Source organism: Canis aureus, chromosome 2 (genome assembly GCF_053574225.1).
Source record: "Canis aureus isolate CA01 chromosome 2, VMU_Caureus_v.1.0, whole genome shotgun sequence".
Classification (NCBI taxonomy): domain Eukaryota; kingdom Metazoa; phylum Chordata; class Mammalia; order Carnivora; family Canidae; genus Canis; species Canis aureus.
Window position 1 is genome coordinate 2,066,856 of NC_135612.1, and position 12,007 is coordinate 2,078,862.

The 12,007-nt window shown below is 38.1% G+C and overlaps 1 protein-coding gene across 20 annotated transcripts in view; it reads left to right on the forward strand.

The window, feature by feature from the left end:
• Window positions 1–12,007, forward strand: part of TMEM232 (transmembrane protein 232) — a 246,090-nt gene that overhangs the window by 22,058 nt on the left and 212,025 nt on the right. The window lies entirely within an intron of this gene.

Sequence of the window (12,007 nt, forward strand, 5' to 3'; positions counted from 1 at the left end):
ATTATACTAACTCATTTATCTGTGATTTTATTTTTTAAAAAAGAAGTCAGTGTTAGATTTTTAATTCAGTCCATGCCGATAATTATGTTTTATTATTGATAATTATGTCTTCACTCATTTTAATGGCTGTGCATCTTTTGTTAGGTTTATTTCCAGGTATTTGGTATTTTTTATACTAGTATGTGTTTTATGCATATATTTTTTAGTAGATTTTTTTCTAGCTGTTTCCAGAAGAGAGAAATACAGTTGATTTTAAACATTGATTTTACATGCAGTTATACTGCTATCAATTGTAAACATGCTTATCTCCATTCGGATTTATTTATTTATTTTATTTTATTTTTTTTAAGTAATTTGGCTTTATTACTGTATTCAATTTTTTTATAATAAATTTATTTTTTATTGGTGTTCACTTTGCCAACATACAGAATAAAACCCAGTGCTCATCCCTTCAAGTGCCCCCGTCAGTGCCTGTCACCCATTCACCCCCACCCCCCGCCCTCCTCCCCTTCCACCACCCCTAGTTCGTTTACCAGAGTTAGGAGTCTCTATGTTCTGTCTCCCTTTCTGATATTTCCCACACATTTCTTCTCCCTTCCCTTATATTCCCTTTCACTATTATTTATATTCCCCAAATGAATGAGAACATATAATGTTTGTCCTTCTCCGATTGACTTACTTCACTCAGCATCATACCCTCCCGGTCCATCCACGTCGAAGCAGATGGTGGGTATTTGTCGTTTCTAATGGCTGAGGAATATTCCATTGTATACATAAACCACATCTTCTTTATCCATTCATCTTTCGATGGACACCGAGGCTCCTTCCACAGTTTGGCTATCGTGGACATTGCTGCTATAAACATCGGGGTGCAGGTGTCCCGGCGTTTCATTGCATCTGAATCTTTGGGGTAAATTCCCAACAGTGCAATTGCTGGGTCGTAGGGCAGGTCTATTTTTAACTCTTTGAGGAACCTCCACACAGTTTTCCAGAGTGGCTGCACCAGTTCACATTCCCACCAACAGTGTAAGAGGGTTCCCTTTTCTCCGCATCCTCTCCAACATTTGTGGTTTCCTGCCTTGTTAATGTTCCCCATTCTGACTGGTGTGAGGTGGTATCTCATTGTGGTTTTGATTTGTATTTCCCTGATGGCAAGTATGAACCCTGAACTTCATGGTCAACTAATATTCGATAAAGGAGGAAAGACTATCCATTGGAAGAAAGACAGTCTCTTCAATAAATGGTGCTGGGAAAATTGGACATCCACATGCAGAAGAGTGAAACTAGACCACTCTCTTGCACCATACACAAAGATAAACTCAAAACGGATGGAAGATCTAAATGTGAGACAAGATTCCATCAAAATCCTAGAGGAGAACACAGGCAACACCCTTTTTGAACTCGGCCACAGTAACTTCTTGCAAGATACATTCACGAAGGCAAAAGAAACAAAAGCAAAAATGAACTATTGGGACTTCATCAAGATAAGCTTTTGCACAGCAAAGGATACAGTAAACAAAACTCAAAGACAACCTATAGAATGGGAGAAGATGTTTGCAAATGACCTATCAGATAAAGGGCTAGTTTCCAAGATCTATAAAGAACTTCTTAAACTCAACACCCAAGAAACAAACAATCCAATCATGAAATGGGCAAAAGACATGAACAGAAATCTCACAGAGGAAGACATAGACATGGCCAACATGCACATGAGAAAATGCTCTGCATCACTTGCCATCAGGGAAATACAAATCCATCCGGATTTAAAAAGAATATTCTGAACATTTTATGATTAAATATAATTACTGTCCTAAACCTTATAATAGTAATTTAATTCTAATTTGTGGTTTTTTAAAAATTCCACTAGACTTCATTACTAATTCAAGCAATTAATTTTCCTTTACATTTTACTTACTGTATCATTTCTCTTGCTTTCCATTCCTTTTTGCTTCTTACACCTTGTTTTTCTTTTGCTAGATAAACAACTTCTAAAATTTTCCTTTGTGAGATTTTGTTGCTGAGAAAATCTGGTTTTGTTATTCTGAATATTTTTTATTTTATTTTTATTCTTGAAAGAAATTTAAAACTGAATATGGAATTATCTTTGGTCTGTTATCACTTTTATTCCTTTCTTTCTCCTCAGCAAATAGCTGTTATTCTACTCATGGCTTCCATTATTGCTGTGGAGAAGCTAGGTGAAATTTTGATGCCATTTCTGTAATATTAATCTGTGTTCCTCCACCTTGGGTGCTTTCAAAAATTTCTCATTGTCTTGCATTTTCTGCAGTTTTACTATGATATGTCAGAATGTACTTTTAAGAAATTATTCTGCTTGGGTCTTTCAAACCTTTTAAATCTGTGGACTATATGATTCCTGAAAAGTCATTCGATATTGTTTCTTCAGAAACTACTTTGACAACTCATTTTCTCTTTTCACTCCTTCTGGGAATCTTGAATAAATGTGTATTAAATCATCTCATTGTATATTTGACCTTTTACTCTTTCGTCTCCATTTTCCTTTTTTTTTGGTCTGTACTTTGATTAATTTATTCTGATTTGTGATATTTTCCGTGTGACTACTTCTCTTGTTACCAAATTTACACACTGAGTTTTAAAATCTGCCTGACATGTACATCGGCCTGGAGACTGATCTTGACAACACGCGCGCGCGCGCACACACACACACACACACACACACACACACACACACACTTTTTTCCTTTTCTTTCTCCTTTTCTGCTGAGCACCACGGCAGCCTTCTCTACAGCTCCATGGGGTTGGGGAGAAGGAATTGGGATTATTTCTGATTGCTTTTACCTCAGGCATCTAGGCAGACAACATGGAGGGAACCCAAGTTTCCCACACCTTGAAAATCCTGGCTTTTGCTTACTGCACGGTCAACATACCTGGTCTTGTCTCCATGGCCCCTGGTACCAGGGGAAACCAGATTCTGTTTCTGTCACCAGCTGTTTGAGATGAAGTAGAGACCCATCTCGAATGAAGGGACATAACCTTTGTTTTACTTCTTAGGTGTCACATGTATTGTCATACGCCTCATATTGTGTTTGCTTCACTTATTCTTCCTTAGAAACATGGGTTTTTGTAAGCCTCGTGTGGATTCTTTTAGAGATACAGTTAGAGCTCCCTGTAAATCCCTCAAGTGAGGTATTGAAGTCTATTCTGAATCAAAGAGAAAATCACACAATCTTTCAGTGGATTACTGGTTCAGAGTATACTATTTTGTCACAATTTTCTTTTATGATGAAGATTATTTTATTGTGCATAGTCTGTTTTTCTTTTTCTTTTTTTATTTTTTTAATAATAAAAAAAATTTTTAATTGGTGTTCAATTTGCCAACATAGAGAATAACACTCAGTGCTCATCCTGTCAAGTGCCCCCCCTCAGTGCCCGTCACCCATTCACCCCCACCCCCCGCCCTCCTCCCCTTCCACCACCCCTAGTTTATTTCCCAGAGTTAGGAGTCTTTATGTTCTGTCTCCCTTTCTGATATTTCCCACACATTTCTTCTCCCTTCCCTTATATTCCCTTTCACTATTATTTATATTCCCCAAATGAATGACAACATATAATGTTTGTCCTTCTCCGATTGACTTATTTCTACCTCATCTCAGAGATGGAGAAGACCAGAAGATTTTGAAGACTTACATCAAATATATACATTTATTTGAGCTGACTGGAAAGAATGAAAGGGAATGTAAGGCTTGCATTAGGAAGATTTAGTCAAGATATTAGATTATTTTACATCATTCTCACAGAAGCTGCTTATTTTTTTACATCTGGGAGACTGTAGTCTTTAAAGTTTCCTAAAATGTTAATAAACCTGAAATTTTTCCTTTTTATTAATGTTTTTGACACTTTTATGGTTTGTAAAATATACTCCACAAATATATGCTCTAAATATTTTGAAATGCTATATGTGTACATATCTGTATAATATTACTGATATTTGACAAACATACGTTTATAATACAATATAGCTTTGTAGTATGCACTGTAAATATGTGCTATCAGCAGCAAGGAGACACTTTTCTAGATGTACAGTTACATTCTTATCATTTGCTCATTTTATCTATAATGTGTTTTTCATTTGTTTGAATTATTATAAGGCTTTAGAAAGTAAAATTCTAAATGGTTAAGACCTTGTAATCAGATCTGTTAATTTTAGCTAAGACATCTATATTGTGGCATTTGAAGATGACAGTGGGTGATTTAGCCAAAAATATGGTGACTTAGGATCTGGATGGCCATAAAGAGCATGAACACATGCAGTTATGTATTAAATGTAGCTTCCTTTAGAATGTAGTACCCCAAATGAGAGATCAGTAGCTCCTGATGAGAACATCTGTACAAAGTATGTAGAGTCTTAACAAAATCATAGAAACCACAGTCCTCTTATACTTGGGCTTATACCACTGTCTTAGCCCAAGTATCTAGAAGGTGGAATATTAGAAGAGGATTAAAATTCTAATATTTTATTTGGGGTATGCAAAGTCAATGCACTAAAGGTGAAAAAAAAAAAAGGAAAATGAGGTGGGAAACCTTGATACATTACTACCTAGAGCACTAAATCACAACTTGCCACAGTGAAATATAGCAGACATGTCCATACTTGGCATAATGGGACTTATTAAGACAATTTTCAAGAAGCCACATCTCACAGTAGTCCATGGAATGGAAAAAAGAAGAGGACTATTCATCTCATCTGTTCCTTTCTGTCTAGTATTTTCCTTGGTCAGGATACACCTCATACATGCTAACTCATCCATACTTCTAGTTTGTGTCATCCAGCATGTGGCTCCCCACCCCCCCACCCCAGTGTAGAAGGGGAGTGGAATCTCACTGTTTGGGCCATGAAGATCAAGTGAATCTGAGACTCTGCACAATATTTATGGACAATACAGGCACGAATCAAGGAGACCTTACGAGCTTTGTATTTTGCAGAATGTTTTCAGATATCAGATTTTTCCTATCCCTAAACTCAACTCAGTATCAGTAATTCACTAGTGAAACTACTCTCTCTCTAAAAAAATATTTATTTATGGAGAGAGAGAGAGAGAGAGAGAGAGAGAGAGAGAGAGAGAACGAGTGGCGGGAGGGGCAGAGGGAAAGATAATCCAAATCAGACTGCGCTGAGTGTGGAGCCCCACATGGGGCTGAGATCTGAACTTGAGCCAAAACCAAGAGTCAGTCACTTAGCCAATTGAGCCACCCAGGCACCCTGTGATTTCCACTTTCTGAACATTAACTCTACTGACCTCTTTGTCCACAGTCTTGGTATTCCTGTAGATACGTGTTTTTGGTCATGCTCTTTATATATTCATTCTGTTCTTTGTTATCTCAGTCTTAGAATTGCTTGTTTGCATGGAACAGACACATGTTCAAATTAAGTCAAGTGAAAGAAAAATATAATGGAAGGATAAGAGGCTGTCTTGTGGAACCTGAGAGCAGAAGGCATAGCCAGGCCTTGTTTATTCATTCAGGACTCATTATGTTCTCTGATTGATATCGGAGATGAAATGGTCAACCGGACAGATGTAGTCCACATTTACTAGACCTTAAACATGAAAAGGGTCGGGGCTTTGGCTATACATTAGTAAGTTATCCAACAAATGTTGATTGGATGCTACGATGGTGAGCAAGTAGCCTTCTGCAATGGGGTGCTTTGTTGTCTTGAATGACCTCTCAGCAAAAGCCACCTCTTGGTTTTACATGACCATTCAGCTCTAACATCAATTAATTAAAATATCAGCTAATTATTCAGAATCCCTGAGAGAGGACTAGATTGCTAGCTTGATTTAGATGTCTGCCTCATCTATAGTCAGGGAGGTAGAGTCATCTAGTCCTAGTATAGAAGTTGGACCCTTTGGTTCAGTAGGGAATATGAGTGATGAACAATTCTCAGAGAAGGAATTTACAACCCAAATTATACGCATATTTGAAATCCAAATATGCTTCCCCAAATCTCCTCCTATTATTTTTATTGTTTCTTCCCTCCCTCTTGCCTCTATTTGTGCAATATGTCCCAAGATCTCCCTTGACCATTTTTTTTTCTCCGTACCCTTCCTCTTGAAATTTTGTGGCTGTGACTATCACTGATAGTAAGCAAATATGAAATCTTTATTTCGAAATCCTATCCACTTCCTAATGCCTGCCTCACAAGTCTGTTGGATTACAGACCTTTCCACTTGGATGCCTCACAGGTAAATGATAGTCAGTTGTCCAGAACAGCATGGATCATCTGCCCCATTTCTCTATCTTATTGTCTTGATGTCAACTCTCTACCTCTAATCTCGCAGGCTCAAAACCTCCAGATTATTTTATGTCCACCCTCACAATTTTTCTCATATCCTATTAGTCTTCAAGCCTTATTGATTTAGCTTCCACCAATCTCTTGTATTCATTTCCTCTTCCTTATTTGTACCGTGCAAACTGCAGTTCAGACATTTATTACTTCTTACCTAAATAGTTGAAATAATTGCCTAGTGGTTTACTAACAGTCATTCCTCACTTAAAACCATTCAATAGAGGCACCTGGGGGTGTTCAGTTGATTGAGCGTCTGCCTTCAGCTCAGGTCATGATCCTGGGGTCTTGAGATTGAGTCCCACATCGGGCTCCCTGCTCAGCAGGAGCCTGCTTCTTCCTCTCCCTCTGCTCTTCCCTCTTGTGTGTGCTCATGCTATTTCCCTCTCCCTCTCAAATAAATAAAAAATCTAAAAAAAAAAACCCATTCAATATATGATTTTCAGTTTAATCATCCTGCAGTACAGTGTACTCTTAACTCTTCTGCACGATAATTCCTCATTTTTCAAATAAAATTCAGAAGTCTTTGCATAATATAGAATTGGTGGCCACTGCAACTAAGAATATCTAAAATAGCAATGCCACTTAAATAAAATAAAGGTTCTTTCTCTGAATGTAGTCAGTCCAGAGCTGGTGATGTGATCTGGGACCTAAGTTCCATTTAACTAGCTGCTCTGCTGCACATGGCTCACACGTAAGGCTACCTCATGTGTGTAGCGGGGCTGCTGAAGCTCCAGCTCTCACAGTCATGCTTCATGCAGCAGAATAGAGGAAGGGTAGATGGGCTTCTGCTCTTTTTTTAGTAAACTTCCCAGAACTACTATCTGAATTTTACTTACATTTCCTGGCTGAGACATAGACAGGCATTCCTAACTACAAGAAAGAATATTTTCATGAGAAAAGGAGAAGAATAGACACTGATGTAGGCAGCCATAAATCTCTGCCACAGACCACTATTCAATGCCATTTATGTTTGTTCTCAACCCAGAAGTTCTGTCTTCATTTCCTATCTTGATTTTAAGCATTTTGTCTGTCTATGGATGCCGAGTCCAAATAATTTGTTTTCTCTTTGTTCCTGCTTGTATTAGGGTAAATTTGAAATGACTATAGAAAGACGCTTCTAATTTCAGTGGCTTATATATGATAGAAATGTATTTATGTGACATAAGAAGTCAATGGGTCCAGGTTGACAAGACAGCTCTGCTTTTGGGGTCAGTGAAAAACCCAGGCTCGTCATTATCTCACAGGGTGTTGTGCTCATCTGCCTAATCGAAGCTGATTCGGCACCACATGTGTGCTCCAGTCCACAGGAAGGAGGAAAAAGTATGATCCTAGGGAAGATGGTGTGTCTTGAAGTTAGAGGTGGCCTGAGATTCGCTTATATCACATTTGCTCCCATCCCACTAGCTTGGCCATGTGCCCCCATCTAGCTGCCAGAAGGACTGGGAGATCTAGAGTAGCGAGGTGACCGTGTGCCAAAGAAAAGGCAGAGAAAGAATTTTGAAAGGACAGCTGCCAGTCCGTCGCCTTCCAGTTCCTCACTATTCAGGTTACAGCTCAAGTGCCATTTCTGCCAAGAAGCTTTTCCTGAATCTTTAACCCCAAACAGTAATGCTTATAACTAACAGTTACCCAGCACTGGATGTGTACTGGGAATCAGACTTTGTGTTCTGGTTCGATACTTCTCGGAATTCTACAGGATTTTATCCTCATTTCCACAGACGAAAAATGATGGTTCACACAGATTATAAGTGATTAAGCAAAGACTGTATGACTAGGAACCATTGGAATTATGATTTCTACTTCTAAACTCCCACAGGAGTTCATAACCTTTTTTTTTTTAAGATTTAATTTATTTATTCACGAGAGACACACACAGAAGCAGAGACCCAGGCAGAGGGAGAAGCAGGCCCCCTGTGGGGAGCCCCATGCGGGACTCGATCCTGGGACCCTAAGGCAGACGCTCAACCGCTGAGCCCCCCAGGCGTCCCTCATTTCTTTTTTTAATATACCTCTTTGTTGCATCTCACTTCCCTCCCAGATTGGGAACCTTCTGAGGCTGAGGCTGACATTGTATATAGCAAAATATCTGTGTGTAAGAGTCTTCCCTTAAATATTAACTGAACCAAATGAGTTCTCAGCTAAAAATAAAAATAAAAATAATAAATAATAAATAAATAAATAAATAAACAAACAAACAAATAAATAAATAAAAATTCTATTAAATAGTTTAGGTCGGGTATTCATGCAAAGTATATTTTCTTTATATGTAAAATTAGAATGATGCTCTTTATGTACCACGTGTTCCACAGGCCTGCACTTATATACTTATAACACATTACATTTATCTTTGAGGAAAGTAGAATGTGTGAAGAAATTGGAATGTGGGAAGCTAAACCATATTTTCTTTTCAAATGCCTATATTAATCTTTCAAGTGTCTTTTTTGCTGTCTAGGTGTTTTTGTATATCATTATATAATAATTGGTGTGACAACCTCAGTTTATTTGTGATGGGCTATACATGGTTTAAATAGCTATATTTATTTCCCACTAAGTATTTACTGACATGAGCTATGGGAGACCAATTAAGGGACTCAATATCTACACAGAAAGCTGAAAGACATTCACTTCCCATATTTTCAAGGATTCATTATAGGCTACAAACCATACCGAAAAATAATTGACAAAACTAAAATTATTTGTAAAATCTACCCTAAGCATAATATAGAAGTCAAATCCTATATTATCTCTACCCCAAGACTTTATTTCACTTTGGCAATAAAATGATGTAAATGCTTTCTATAAGCCCACAAGTAGCTCATGAAAGTTCCTGTTACCCTACATCCTTTCAAATTCCTGGCCTTGCCGTTATTTTCGATGTTAGTCATTCCAGTCGAGGTACAGGAACCTCTCACTGTAGTTTAAGTTTTGATTTCCCTACTTATGATGTCAATCATCCATCACAGATGCGCTGGCCATGTGGATGTTTTCTTTTGTGAACTGCCTGTTTGAGTTTCTTCTCCATGTTTCCATTGTTTGAGAGTTCTTTATATATTCTGGATACGAGCCCTTAGTTAGTGATACGTGTGGAAAATATGTTCTATCACTTGAAGTTTTGCTTTTTCATTCTCTCATGATTTTTAAATATAAATATATTTATAAGCAGAGGTGCTAATTAAAATATTTAAATGTCAATATAGTATGGGAATTGCTAAATCTGAATCATGTGTACCTGTTGAATAGGCCATGTCCAAGGGTCTTTAAAAATTACAGCCTCGGTTAGGGTGGGCAAAATTATACAAGAAGTCATGGGAAATGTCAATCCATAAAGGAGTTGCTACATTTGCTGTCACATCGTATTACCACATGTTAGCATCAGTTGAATTTGAGGAATGTCTGATAAATTTAATGAAGAAAGAATGCTACAGTGTTGTATACGTGTTCCCACTTATTTAAAGGTAAGCATTTATAGGCCAGCTTATGTTTGTGAGCGCTCGGAAGAGCACACAAGGATGCACACTAAACCATTAATCGTGGCTATTTCTGGCGGGTAGAACTGGAGGCAGTCTGTTGGGAGGCAGTCTGTTGACGTTTTCTTATGCATCCCCTACATGCTCGGTTTGTTATAAACAACACTGTAATGTTAATAGTTTAAAAAATATAATTTCTAATGAAATTTATTAAAAAAGTAAATGGATAAAGGGGCACCTTCTTGTAATTCCCATAGTCCTTTGAACAGATGCGAAGATCAAAACTCTTTGGGACTCTTCATGAGGATCCAAGGTACATCATCCCGGATGATGGTTGAAAAAATTTTCTGTCAACCTTCCCCTTATCTATCTAAGCAGGTACCTCCCAGAGCGAGCGTGGGACAGAGAACGAAATCAAGAATGAAATTACTCATTTCAGAATGTCCAGTTCCAGCAGCGTTTGTGCGTGCTGACACCTCAACGCTCCCTCTATTCTACTACAAGCTCCTTGAGGGCAGAGCTTTCTATTTCATCCAAATATCCCCACTTCCAGGCCTATTAGGAGATGATCAATAAATGGTTACTGAATGGTGACTGACTAAATGCCCATTCTGGGATGGCAGTTAAAGAGTTGGTTATTTCATGATTGTTCTTTCCTGGGTTCTAGTTTACAGGACACTGTGCCACTGCCTCTGCTTATTCTGTGATCTGGAGGCACCGTCATTACTTTAACATACATCTGTCTCAATAGGACTGTGACTTATGCAGGGGCAAAAGTCTGATTTTTGTTCATGTATTTTTTCCTTGTTTCTCACATAAATTCTGAATGTATAGTAAGTTGTTAAAAAATGTGTTTTATTCCTCCAGACCACTCCTACCAATAGCATGAGGACAACAGTTATTTGACCACACAAATAAACAACTTATTGCTTCTACTACCCATTCACTATCCCTCTGATGTCACTTTTTATTCTACATCCCTCTTAAATCCTGTAGAATATTATTATAATCACTCTGCTCATTCTCTTGCATACACCGTCAACTTACTTTTCTCACTTCTCTTTGAAGTGCTTGTCTACTCTCTCTGCACTTTCCCCAGGAGTTCCTTCCCATTTGTAAGGCTTTAAATACAACATGTTTATCTAATGACTCAAAAATGAATCCAAAATTGATGCATCTAGCCTGAACTTTCCCCCCTGAAATTCAAACTCCTATATCTGACTGCCTATCCTATGTCTCCACTGGGATGGCTATGGCTGTCTCAACCATAATATGTCCAATAGTGACCTCATTCTCTACCCTTATCCCAAATCTGCTTCTCTTAACAATCTTCCCCATCTCAGAAAATCCCAATTCCATCCTTCCAGTTACTCAGTTAAATCATGACTCCTTTTTTTCCCTTTCCTCTCATGCCTAATTTCTAATTTTTTGGGCAGTCTTGTTGGAGCTAACATCAAAATATACCCATTATCCAAACTCTTCTTTTTACTGACGTTGCTATCATCTTGATCTCAGCCACTGTTAGACTCACCTAAGTGTACATGTGTCTCCTGCCTTGCTACCTCCCACCTTTCCACACTCCAACTCTCAATAGACATTGGAATGATCCTATTAAAACTTAAATTTAAATCATGCCACTCCTTTTATCAAAACCCTGCAATAATTTCCCATCTTGTCCAGAGTTAATCTGGCTTCTTGTCACCTCTCTGGCCTTCCCACATACACCTTTCCTCCTTTGTTTATTTTACTGCAGCCATAGTTGGACTGATTTCACTTGCATGGAGGGAACAAAACTTTAGCTAAATTGAACCAACACTGATATATGTGAGGAGATAAATCAGCCTGCAACATAATGGAGCTGTGCTGGTTTTTACCTTTGAAGAAGGCATATACCAACAAGACTTCTGGCAACCATTTCAGAAACTTTTTTTTCAGAGACTACAAAATTCTTTGACATCATGAGAACTATGTTTCTCAATTCAAGAGTATGATTAGATCAATCTAGGAAGCCTATATATGTATTCTTATATAAATACATACATATATAAGAATAATTTTACTGATTACTCTGTGTGTATATGAAACATTTTTATTAAGGTAAAGTACTTTTTAGAAAGAAAAGAGGGTAGCCCGGGTGGCTCAGCGGTTTAGCACCTGCCTTCAGCCAGGGGCGTGATCCTGGAGACCCAGGATTGGGTCCCACGTCGGGCTCCCT